General features: G+C 41.4%; 1 protein-coding gene across 1 annotated transcript in view; it reads left to right on the top strand.

Moving 5' to 3' along the window:
• The first annotated feature begins 126 nt into the window (after positions 1-126).
• The window catches only part of mrpl11 (mitochondrial ribosomal protein L11), a 65,020-nt gene continuing 54,474 nt past the window's right edge, over positions 127-10,672 (top strand). The window contains exon 1 of the mRNA XM_085427275.1: positions 127-239. The gene's annotated coding sequence lies outside the window, so the exon portion shown is untranslated. The remainder of the gene's footprint in view (positions 240-10,672) is intronic.

The raw sequence follows: 10,672 nt of genomic DNA, 5'->3' as shown, positions 1-10,672 counted from the left end.
ATAACCACGTACCACCTAATGCTGGATGTGCAATAAATAAGGGAGATTGCGTTGACTTTGCTGAAGTGTCCTTGAGCAAAACAGTCTTTCCGGTTTCCCCAGCTGTTACAGCTCCTCCCGTCCAGCAGGTGGCAGTGCCGTGATGAGCAGGCGCAAACAGCCCGCGATGTTCAGTAATCCAAGATGTCTGCGCCCTGAAGGATGCTGCTGACGGCGTGAAGGTACATGACAAGGAACAGGTAAGATGACAGTGTGGCTTTTCCCGTTTCGTTTGGGTTCAACCCGGCGCCGTTTGACCTGCTAATGAGGTTTAAAGCAGAGACGATGTTTGATATGTGCCTGTAGCTTCGGCTGTCCGGTCAGTCTGTTGTCACAAAGTGCTGCTGCTGCTCTGCGTCACGCTCATTTCTGGCTTTTCGGGGTTACAGTTGCCCGTCATCGCGTTGTTTGATTTATTAAAATGATAGGATGGAGTCTAAAACCAATGCTTTGAAGCTCCCGCTAATATTAAAGCATCTGCTTGTTTAACAGCTGTGGACAGATCACCGGTCAAAAACTAGATCCTGTAAATCAATGGGAGCCACTTATATCCCGGTATCTGTATCAGCTGTCTTTTATTAAGTGGCAACACTACAAGATAGCTAAAGATGTTAGCATATCCAGATGAAGGACCTTGGAAATATGAAGTTTCTTACTTTGAACTTTGCGTAGAAAGTTTGGCAATTTTTTTCTTCTTCTTAGATTTCATTTCGTGTGTTTTAAGTGTTTTGGGTAGATGATGATTTTCTGGTGGCACAAACAGATTTTATCAATGGGGTGACACGTGGAAACCAGGGAGAGACATATGGGGGGGGGCAGTTTTGATACATTGTTGGCAATTTGTGAAAATTGGCAACCAAAAAGAGTCTGAAAATGGACTGAATGGCTGCAGTGGACATCGCCATTCTGCCTAATCACGTTTTTTACTTATGTCACCAGCCACATACATAGCATGCCCAAGGCGGAGCAGAAGAGAATTCATATGCATTTATGTGCCATAGAGACCAATTCCCTTCATGGTAGCATGAGTAGCATTAATGGTCCCTTCAATGCTACTCAAGGTCTGCACTTTGATATTTACAATATGAAGGATCATAGGCATGTTTTATCGTCTCTGAAGGGGTCCCCTTCTCCAAAAAAGGGAAAATGCTAAGCACAGAGACACAGCCAGAGGCATCTAGATAAAATATCATCATCTTCCTCCTCACCTCAAGCCTATTCTCCTGAACTGAAGTCATGGCTCTAACACACAAAAACCTGCATACTGCACATGCTTATTTATTCCTTATATTGTCAGCAGATTAGGCATGCAACCCCTCTGTCTCCAGCTGTGAGCTGGCTAAACAGAAATAAGAGCTGGTTATAAGCTAACATTATTCCAGCTAATGTTAGGCCTCCCTCTGATAAACAATTTGATTACTTTTTCACATCTTATGAGAGTTTATTCACCAAGTGTCCAAGTTTAACAGTGTTAGATCCAGCAGCCAACTAAGAGCTAACAGAGGCAAAAACCATGGTTCTTACCTGCAGAAAAGTTCAGGAAGTTCCTGAACGACTCACATCAGTGTCGCTCTTATTAGACCGAAGTGAGCCTCACTGACTCATATCGTGCTCCTTTCACAAAGTTTTACAAGCTCATCTAGAGCAAAGACATGAACACATATTAACAGCTGAGGTAAACAGCAGGCTGGTAGCCTACACTCTGAAATAAATGGCAGATATTTTTGTTTGTCCTAGAGTGGCCACTATAGCTACAGTTATGCACTTGAATGGGGAGGGTTAAAAAAACAGCATTCATTGGCAGCAATCTACAATCTACCAACATATGTTGGTGAGATTATGTTGGGGGAAAACTCTGTAAAAGACCCAGGAGAAATAAAGACACAATGAGACAAAGTTACTTTCTTTATCAAACGTGTACACGGGTGAGCTGCTAAGAACAACTCACACCATGCACAGTGGCTTGGTAATTTTTATAGGAAAGACAGTGAGAACAGGATAAGAAAATACAAAACAAATAAAATAAACAACTCCATATGTGGCGCTAGTCTCGTCAGCAGAGAGCTGGGAGAAGGCTGTGAGAGATAAAACAATCTAAAACAATATGTCCCAAAACAGTATGTCTTTGCTGAGAAAGTCTAAAAAGATAATTCTAAACTAATCTAACCATAGACATAAGGGCATGCTTGCACATTTAAAAGAAGGTAAAGAAACATAGAAACATTTTTCCTGTAACAGATTATAAATACCAATTTTAATCTTACTGAAGTAAGAGGGAAAAAAAAAGAATAAAAATATACCTAAAGGAAAACATCCTTGTTTAATCGTCCACATTATATTACTCGATCATAATTATTGATTCATTAATGTGTCACTGTGTTGCAGTTGGAGTTTAATGTAATTAATTTTGACTTCTTCTGCCTGGTGGAGGATTTGTCTGAGGTGCAGAAGCATATTATGGCGAGGTTTGCTTTCGTAGCCATGCCGCTGTCTCTCATATCAAACAAGAAGATAGTCCTTCAGAGCGCTTTGGATGAATGTTTCGCAAATCTTTTCCTGCCAATGCCACCTTCAAATGTTCGTGCCCTTCAGCCCCCACAAAATATATCAGTTATTAACAGTAAAGAAGGACCCAAATTACATTTCTCCGAGGCAAAAGTTCACACAATAGCTTTCCCAAACTCAGTTATTTAATTTTCCCTACATAAATGATAAATCATAGATATTTAACTTAGTTTCACTCAGTGTTATTCCCCTAGAGTAGCTTAATGTGTCACCAGGGGAAACATTGCTGTAGAGAAACACAGGAAACAAAGTACCCTGGCTGAAATTCATGCCACAGTTGTTGCTTACAGTGGATGCCCTCTTATTCATACACATGGGACTGAAGTTTGCATGTTACAACCCTTCATCAGGAGGGTCTGTCCTATTAAGTGTTATATTCACCCATAGGGCTGTTCGATATAACGATATCGGATGACGATTACGCTATCGTTTGTTTCGTGGTGTCGCAAAATAAACTGTTTACGGCAATATTTTTTTCACCGTTTTGATGGTCACTGTAGTGGCTATATTAATTTCTTAAAGTTCTCTCTTTCTTTTATATTTAATATAACCACACTACTGACGGACAAGCGCCTGTTTTTATGCGTTGTGGTTAGCAACAACGACGGTAACAGCATCGCGTGTCTGCTTGTTTATGTTCCACATAAACCTTTCACAATAAAGCTCAAGATCCTGTTGAGACTTTTCAAAATAAACTGAATCACGTGAAAAAGCAGATTATTTACGGATGAGAATTAAAAAAGAGCCGCCAGGTGCTAAAAAATAAACCTTAGACTCAAACGTTAGAACAGGCTTTTCCCCGCAGCACGCCGTGTAATAAATACTCACAAAGAAAACGGCGGCTGTTACAACTTATGTCTAAAAATGTATCGTTTCATGCATCGGTTAAAACACTCGACTCCAGCTACATGACGCGCAGCTGGAAACATTTCCCGCAAGACGAGCTGCCCGAGATGCACAGAATTTACAGAAAATGTTACATTTTTGTGATTTTTATATCGTTATCGGACGATAGAATTCTTATATCGGGATATGAGATTTTGGTCATATCGCACAGCCCTATTCACCCACCTTAATTACGTGAACATCGAAGCCTGCTTGTTTCTTAATCATTTCTAACTGAGTCCGAGTTCATAGCCAGCTTTTGAAAAAAGAATGCACACATGAAGCTAAAAACAGATAATTACTGCTTCGTTTCAGCAATTATTACAGCACAGTGCTGTGATTAACTCTTAGTGACTTCATAGTGCAGTGGTTTACACATTCACCCAACAGGCTGTGGTGACCTCTTGTGAATAAGGGAGCAGGTGAAAGTAGCTGTAATTAACTGTAAATTGCAACTGTGGTTGAAAAGCTAATAAATTATGTGACATTAAAAGCTGTGCTTATGTCCATTTTCACTACCTTCACTCACCTCCTGATATTTGGATGCATCATTCCAGATCATATCTTAACCTAAGAACTTCGATTCAGGTAATGATAAGATTATATTTCCTCTAACCCGCCTTGCATTAAAATTTAGTTGCTGTTACTGCAGCCCAGAATATTCAGGTCATGAAAAGCTTTTAAAGGCTTTTTGATCCATTGTATTTTTGATCCATTGTATCAGAGGTTTGAATTGGCTCATCGCACTTCCAAGAGTCGTTCAGCCAGAGAGAGTTCCCCCCCCCCCCCCCCCCCCATCATCTGCCGTTTTATATTTTTCTTTTAGTAGTTTTTCATGCAGAACAATATAAGATTAAAAAGAATTTTCTCTGGCTGGGTTTAGTTTTTGTCTTTCCTCACCTGGTTGGAACCTGCTGATTGATATTAGAGTCGTACTGTTCTTCCTTTGTCCCTGAAAACTTAAAGGGATTCTCTTTAAATTGCAAAAAAAAGTGAAACTCAGCTATCTGCTGCTTGAGATTAAAGATTGTTTTAAGTAATAAACGACCGATATGTGGTGGGTATCAGCAGTAACTGCAGGTTTCTTGTAGGTATTCAGTCTCTGCTAATTCTGGTCTGTGTTTTTGAGGTCACTAAGCATCCACCTGCTTCTGCTGTTATATATTAATGATACTTCCTCAGTACTGTGACTGTGAGGTCCAGCTGCAACGGGAGCTCAGACCCAGAGGGGCAGATGGCTTCAGAGTTCAGACTGTTTACTGTCACATTCTGGCTGCTGTCACACTTGGCTTGCAGTTTCTGAAGAATGAATTTTATAATGTCAGAGCTGTGTGTATCCACATGACACCCGGAGATGGCTGAGATGCTTCTCCTGTGTGTAATCATCGAGATGTGTAGCTGTACTACTTCTCCTCCTCCTCCAGTATTACTTTTCCGCGTTGAGGCGTCCACAACACGGGGAAGTCTAATGAGGCCACACAAATCACAGATCCTGCCACTTAAACGTACAACATCCTGTTGTGAATTCGAAGATATTAGTTCTAGCTGAACATGCAGTCTAACTCTAGCATGCTTTTTAAGACACCAGTCGGTGGTTTTGATGTGTGTTGTGCTTTGATACCAGGAAAAAATGGCTGTGGTGTAGCCATAAAATATAAAACAAGCTCCCCGACTGCAAAATATATCAGAAAATAATGCGGAGTCTGTGCTGTTTTCACTTTTATTAATATATTTCTCAAGTACCCTCTCTGCTGCTGATTCGTCATTGTTGTTGTTTGTTACTTTTTCTAGATTTATTCCAAGTACAAGCAGTTTGTAACACATTCTGTCTTGCCAGTCGAAGATGATGGGGCGAGGGAAATGTAATTCAGAAGAGCCAGTAAAGAAAACTGCCTCCCTGGGATTTGATCACAGGCAAGCAGAGATAATACATGCAGAGTGTTGGAGGGCCGGGAGTCATCACTATTCAAGTACAAGGTCCCGGTTTAAACCTGAGCCACAGTGATTGGCATGTGCTGTTTTAGTAGTCGAGTTCCCTGATATTAAACACGATCATTAAAACAATGCAGATGAGAGCTGCTGCTCATTAACTGTCTCCTTTTTGCATGGTGGCTTCTTATGAGTTTGGCAGGAGATGTCACTCGCTATGTGGCTGTTTGACAAAACATGAGCATCTTATTAAATGAGATAGATTTGCTCCATTTAAGCCTCATGAGCATCTGTAGGGTAGGATGCTGTTGTTGGACTACATGGCATTGATGTTTCGGTCGATCTAAAGGTGATGGATGGACCTGAGTTTAGGCCTCTGAGCGGACCAGTCAAGTTCTTTCACACAAGACTGGGAAGCCATGTGACTTTCCTGGAGATATTATCTTACTGAAATGATAAGCCACCATATCAATGTAACATACATGTCAGAAAGTTGGGAAAAGGGCAATGAAACACTGGAAAAGCTGTGTAATGCCTAATAAAATGTATACTTGGTTCCATTTTTTTTAACAGCCAAATTAGTTAATTAGTAACATGACTGGCTACAAAAAAGATCATCCCAGATCCCACAGATATAGATTATTCAAAAAGTAAAAGATGAGTAAGGTTTCACCACTTTATGAAAAGGTGTATGTGTGCAAAAGATTAACATAAAAACCTGTAAATGTAAAACAGAAAATCAGCTCTTCAAATGTCTCCCACATGACCATCTAAGATTAGCCTGATGAAAAAATTCTCAGGGAAAGATACACCTCTTAATAGGATAAATACAGAATATCAGGCCCCCATTGTTATTATTTTAGTGGTAAAAGATATTTCAATAGAAATGAAAATGAGAGAGAACCTCTTCAAAAATTTTGGATATAATATTAACAGACTTGCTATTTCTAAAAATGTTCATTTGAATTTGGTACACAGTGATACCCGGGGAACTTCACACTGAAGCTGGATGAAAATGTGTTCTTCTCCATATTCAGGCTTTAATATCTGAAAGCATTCACCTGATTTAAATTCTATTTTTTTTTAAATGCCACGTGGTTTGCTGTGAATGAAACAGCAGTCCCCTACATGGAGAATTGTGATTTCTACAGGCCTCCAAATCTGTGGTCATAGATCAGACATCTGTAAATTCGGGGGATCCATTATTGTATGCTAACTTGTTCAGGGCTCGCAAAATTTCAAAATCCCTGGTAGCCCTTCGGGCAGGGACTCTTCAGTTTTTGGTAGCCCAAAATAAATTTAAGTAGCCCGAATAAAAAAAGAGAGCAATTTTTTGATTGATGTTTTGTTTCCTGTTTTGTTTCCGTATAATATTGTAACGGAAACAAAACATTAATCAAAAAATTGTTGAAACACAAATTACAACATTGTATAAAAATTACAATCATCAACTCAAATACTTGGTTCTAATTGAAAACAGAAATTTCTATGAACTTGTAAGAACTGTGTAGGACATGAATCAGTCTGTGTCAGATCCTGAATTTGAAATTTCCACTGAAGTCACGGGTAAGAGGCAAGTGGAACCAAGATCGAGGCCATTTGCTTTTTGAAGTTTGTAAAGACTGCTAAATTGTGCCAGTGGTAGTTCACTCTTTGCAACATAGTACGCTGTTCTAAACTGATTTTCAGGTTTATTTTTAGTATGTTATTTGCAATTGGTATTTGTTCTGGGAAAGATATTGCAGACTGAGCAATGCATTTCTTGCATTTCTCATGGGTTCTAATGGGGGCCTTTCTTAAAATTACTGGTCCCAGTAACAAAGGCGCTTGTCGACTCAGAAATCGAGGGAAAACCAACAACACACCCGGCAGAACATTATGTTATTTACACGGGTGCACATGGTAAATGCTAAATGGCCTGTATTTATATAGCGCTTTTACTCGTCCCTAAGGACCCCAAAGCGCTTTACATATCCAGTCATCCACCCATCCACACACACATTCACACACTGGTGATGGCAGCTACATTGTAGCCACAGCCACCCTGGGGCGCACTGACAGAGGCAAGGCTGCCGGACACTGGCGCCACCGGGCCCTCTGACCACCACCAGTAGGCAACGGGTGAAGTGTCTTGCCCAAGGACACAACGACCGAGACTGTCCAAGCCGGGGCTCGAACCGGCAACCTTCCGATTACGAGGCGAACTCCCAATTCTTGAGCCACGATCGCCCACATAAGTGGTCCGCATGTGCGCATTCGCTGTCAAAATAAAAGACGCGCACCAGATAAGAAGTTGCAACGCGCGTTTGCGTCCATATAAAAAGCTGTTTTTGTTCGCTAGAGTGGGATTTTCACGGCACATTCCGCACCACATCTCTGTGCGTTCATCATTTGTTTGAAGCCAGCTCACCTCCTGCAACCACTTTTCTGAGAATACGCGCTTCTTTTGTGGTTCGGACTCCTGATATTTCTTTGTAGGTGGAGGAACACCAAAGTAATTGCTTAAAGGAGCTTCTTCGACATCTTTAAGAGTTCTAAACAAATGTCTGTCTTCCTCCAGAAAATCTTATGTACCCAAACACGCGTTGCAACTTCTTATCTTGTGCACTCTTTTTATTTTGACAGCGAATGCGCACCTGCGGACCACTTATGTGCAGCCCTGGTTATTTAGCTCGTCATATTGCAGCCACAGAAATTCTTTTGCCCATGAAACCATAAAGCTGCACTTTCTTTTTTTTTTTTTTTTATATATTCTTTATTTCTACAATATTACCTCATAAAGATGATTACAGGCATTAATTAACACAGTTTACAAGAGAAAAACGAAACAAAACGAGAAGAAAGAAAGACAGATAGAAAGAAAGAGAAAGAAAAAAAAAAAGGAAAAAAAATTATATATATATATATAAAATAAAAGGAGAAAGCTCTGTCGGGAGTAAACAATTAACTAAATTGGTGGTTTCAAGCTTTAAAGAGAAAATTCGGTTTATAGGTATTAACGTATTGGACCCACTTATCCCAGCACAGATGGAACCAGGCCATCCTGTCATTAACATGAGCTGTTACTTCCTCCATCCTATATATCTCTAACGTAATTTCCCACCATAATGACAAAGTCGGTATGTCTTGCGAGGACCATTTCTTTGTTATACATTTCTTACTTGCAACCAATAAAGCTCTTAACAGACATATGTCATTTTTGGACCAGTTCTGCGGTATACAGCCAAAAAAAATTGTCTTCATATCCTGAGGGAATGTACAGTTAAAAATGCCTTGTAATATACCATGAATGTCTTTCCAGTAAGTCCGTAGCACAGGACAGTCCCACATAATATGGGTGTGATGGGCTCCTTGGTATCCACAGTTTCGCCAGCACACGGGAGGATTCCCATCATAGTGAGCCTTTTGACATGGAGTGATAAAGAACCTTATCAGAGTTTTCCATCCGAACTCCCTCCAGCTTTTGGAGGAAGTACTCCTCCATTGCCATTCCCACATCTGAGTCCATTCTTCTCTAGAAATACACATCCCTCCCTCCTTTTCCCAAGCTGCACTTTCTTTTTGCCTTATAGTCTGATTTGTCATAACTTTTCCGTTTTGTGGTAAGCTTTTCTTTGGCTGTCACTTCTTCACCCTGACCTCTCTTATTTGGCTCAGCAGAACTAAAATATATATCCTGCTGCTTTTACACACACACACACACACACACACACACACACACACACACACACACACACACACATAACGGTCAGCGATTCTCTGCGCGATCAACCTCTCATATGTTTAAGCTGCGGGAGATTTCACTTGTCATGTTTGCATAGTAAGCTAACGATTGATAAGACGATGTCAGAGGAATTCGTGCGCAAATGATCGTCACTCACCAATCAGTGCTGTCGCTCTCTATACACAGTTCACGCGATTGCAAAGTGAAAGCAAAAAACAAGAGCAAATTCAAACGCGATTTCAATATGTCACATATTGACAGTGGCTCATCGATGCCAATGACATAATTACCCAGCTACATTTCTGAAAGAATGCAAAAGCATTGACATATATTTTTCCTTCCTACAATAGCCCGACGGGCAGGGCAGAGATAGATTTTGGTAGCCCGACTGGAAAAATCGCTAGCCCCGGGACGTCGGGCTAGCGATTTTGCGAGCCCTGATTGTTCATATGCAGGCTCCACCATCAGCCAGCAGGCCACAGCCAGGCTCCACCATCAGCCAGCAGGCCTAGCCAGGCGCCATCATCAGAAATTCCGCTTCCGGGTCCCTCGTGGTGGCCGCCTCGTGCTCTCGCTTCAGTATGCCACCCAAGAAAGGCCCAACACCAGAGGAGGTTGAGGACATTAAAACCTCCCTCGGAGCGCTGTGCGGAGACGTGGCCGCAGTCAGGGCACAGCAGGAGCTGCTTCTGGGGCTTCTGGAGGAGGTAAAACAGCTACGCCTCCAAAATGCCGAGAAGGACAGACGGATCATGGATCTCGAGCGGCGGGTGGATGAGCTGGAGCAGTACACCCGTACGAACGACGTGGTCATCAGCGGTATTAAAATCAAGCCGCGCTCGTATGCGCGCGCGGTGGCCGGGAACGTCGGGGAGCCCAGCGACGAGGAGACCCGCTCGGTAGAGCAACAGGTGGCGTCCTTCCTCCAAAGCAAGGGGATAGAGATGGACCTGGAGCACATAGAAGCATGTCACTCACTGCCCAGGAGGAGTGACAGACTGCCGGCCATCATTATGAGATTTGTCAATCGGAAGAACAAGGTCGCACTGCTGAAACAAGGACGCAAACTGAAAGGCACGGACGTTTTCATTAATGAGCATCTGACACGAAAAAACGCAGACATCGCGAGGAAGGCAAGGCAACTGAAGAAGAACGGTAAAATACAACATACATGGGTAACAAACTGTAAGATTTTCATTAAGCTAAACGGGACACCAGAAGAGGCAAAAGTACTGATAGTGAGGAACATGGAGGATCTGGAAAAGTATAACTGACACCAATGTATCAATTACACCAGGAAATGACATGGACACGTTGAAATTAGTTCTTCAACAGAAAGTAATTGATCTAGATTGTGAATATAAGGAGCATAATATAATAGATCCAGAAATAGATTCTGAAAGTAACTTTCTCTCTTCTTTTGTTAAAAATTGTAATTATTTCACTCAGGAACAATATGAAAAAGAAATTAACCTAGATGGGAAGCTCTCATTAATTCACTTTAACAGCAGAAGTATGTACTCTAATTTT

The sequence above is a fragment of the Rhamphochromis longiceps genome, linkage group LG2 (genome assembly GCF_057381845.1).
Source record: "Rhamphochromis longiceps isolate RC_006_pf linkage group LG2, R_longiceps_female_GT1.1, whole genome shotgun sequence".
Lineage (NCBI taxonomy): Eukaryota > Metazoa > Chordata > Actinopteri > Cichliformes > Cichlidae > Rhamphochromis > Rhamphochromis longiceps.
Note: the sequence above shows the minus strand (reverse complement) of the source record. Positions and strands in the feature narration are given on the sequence as shown.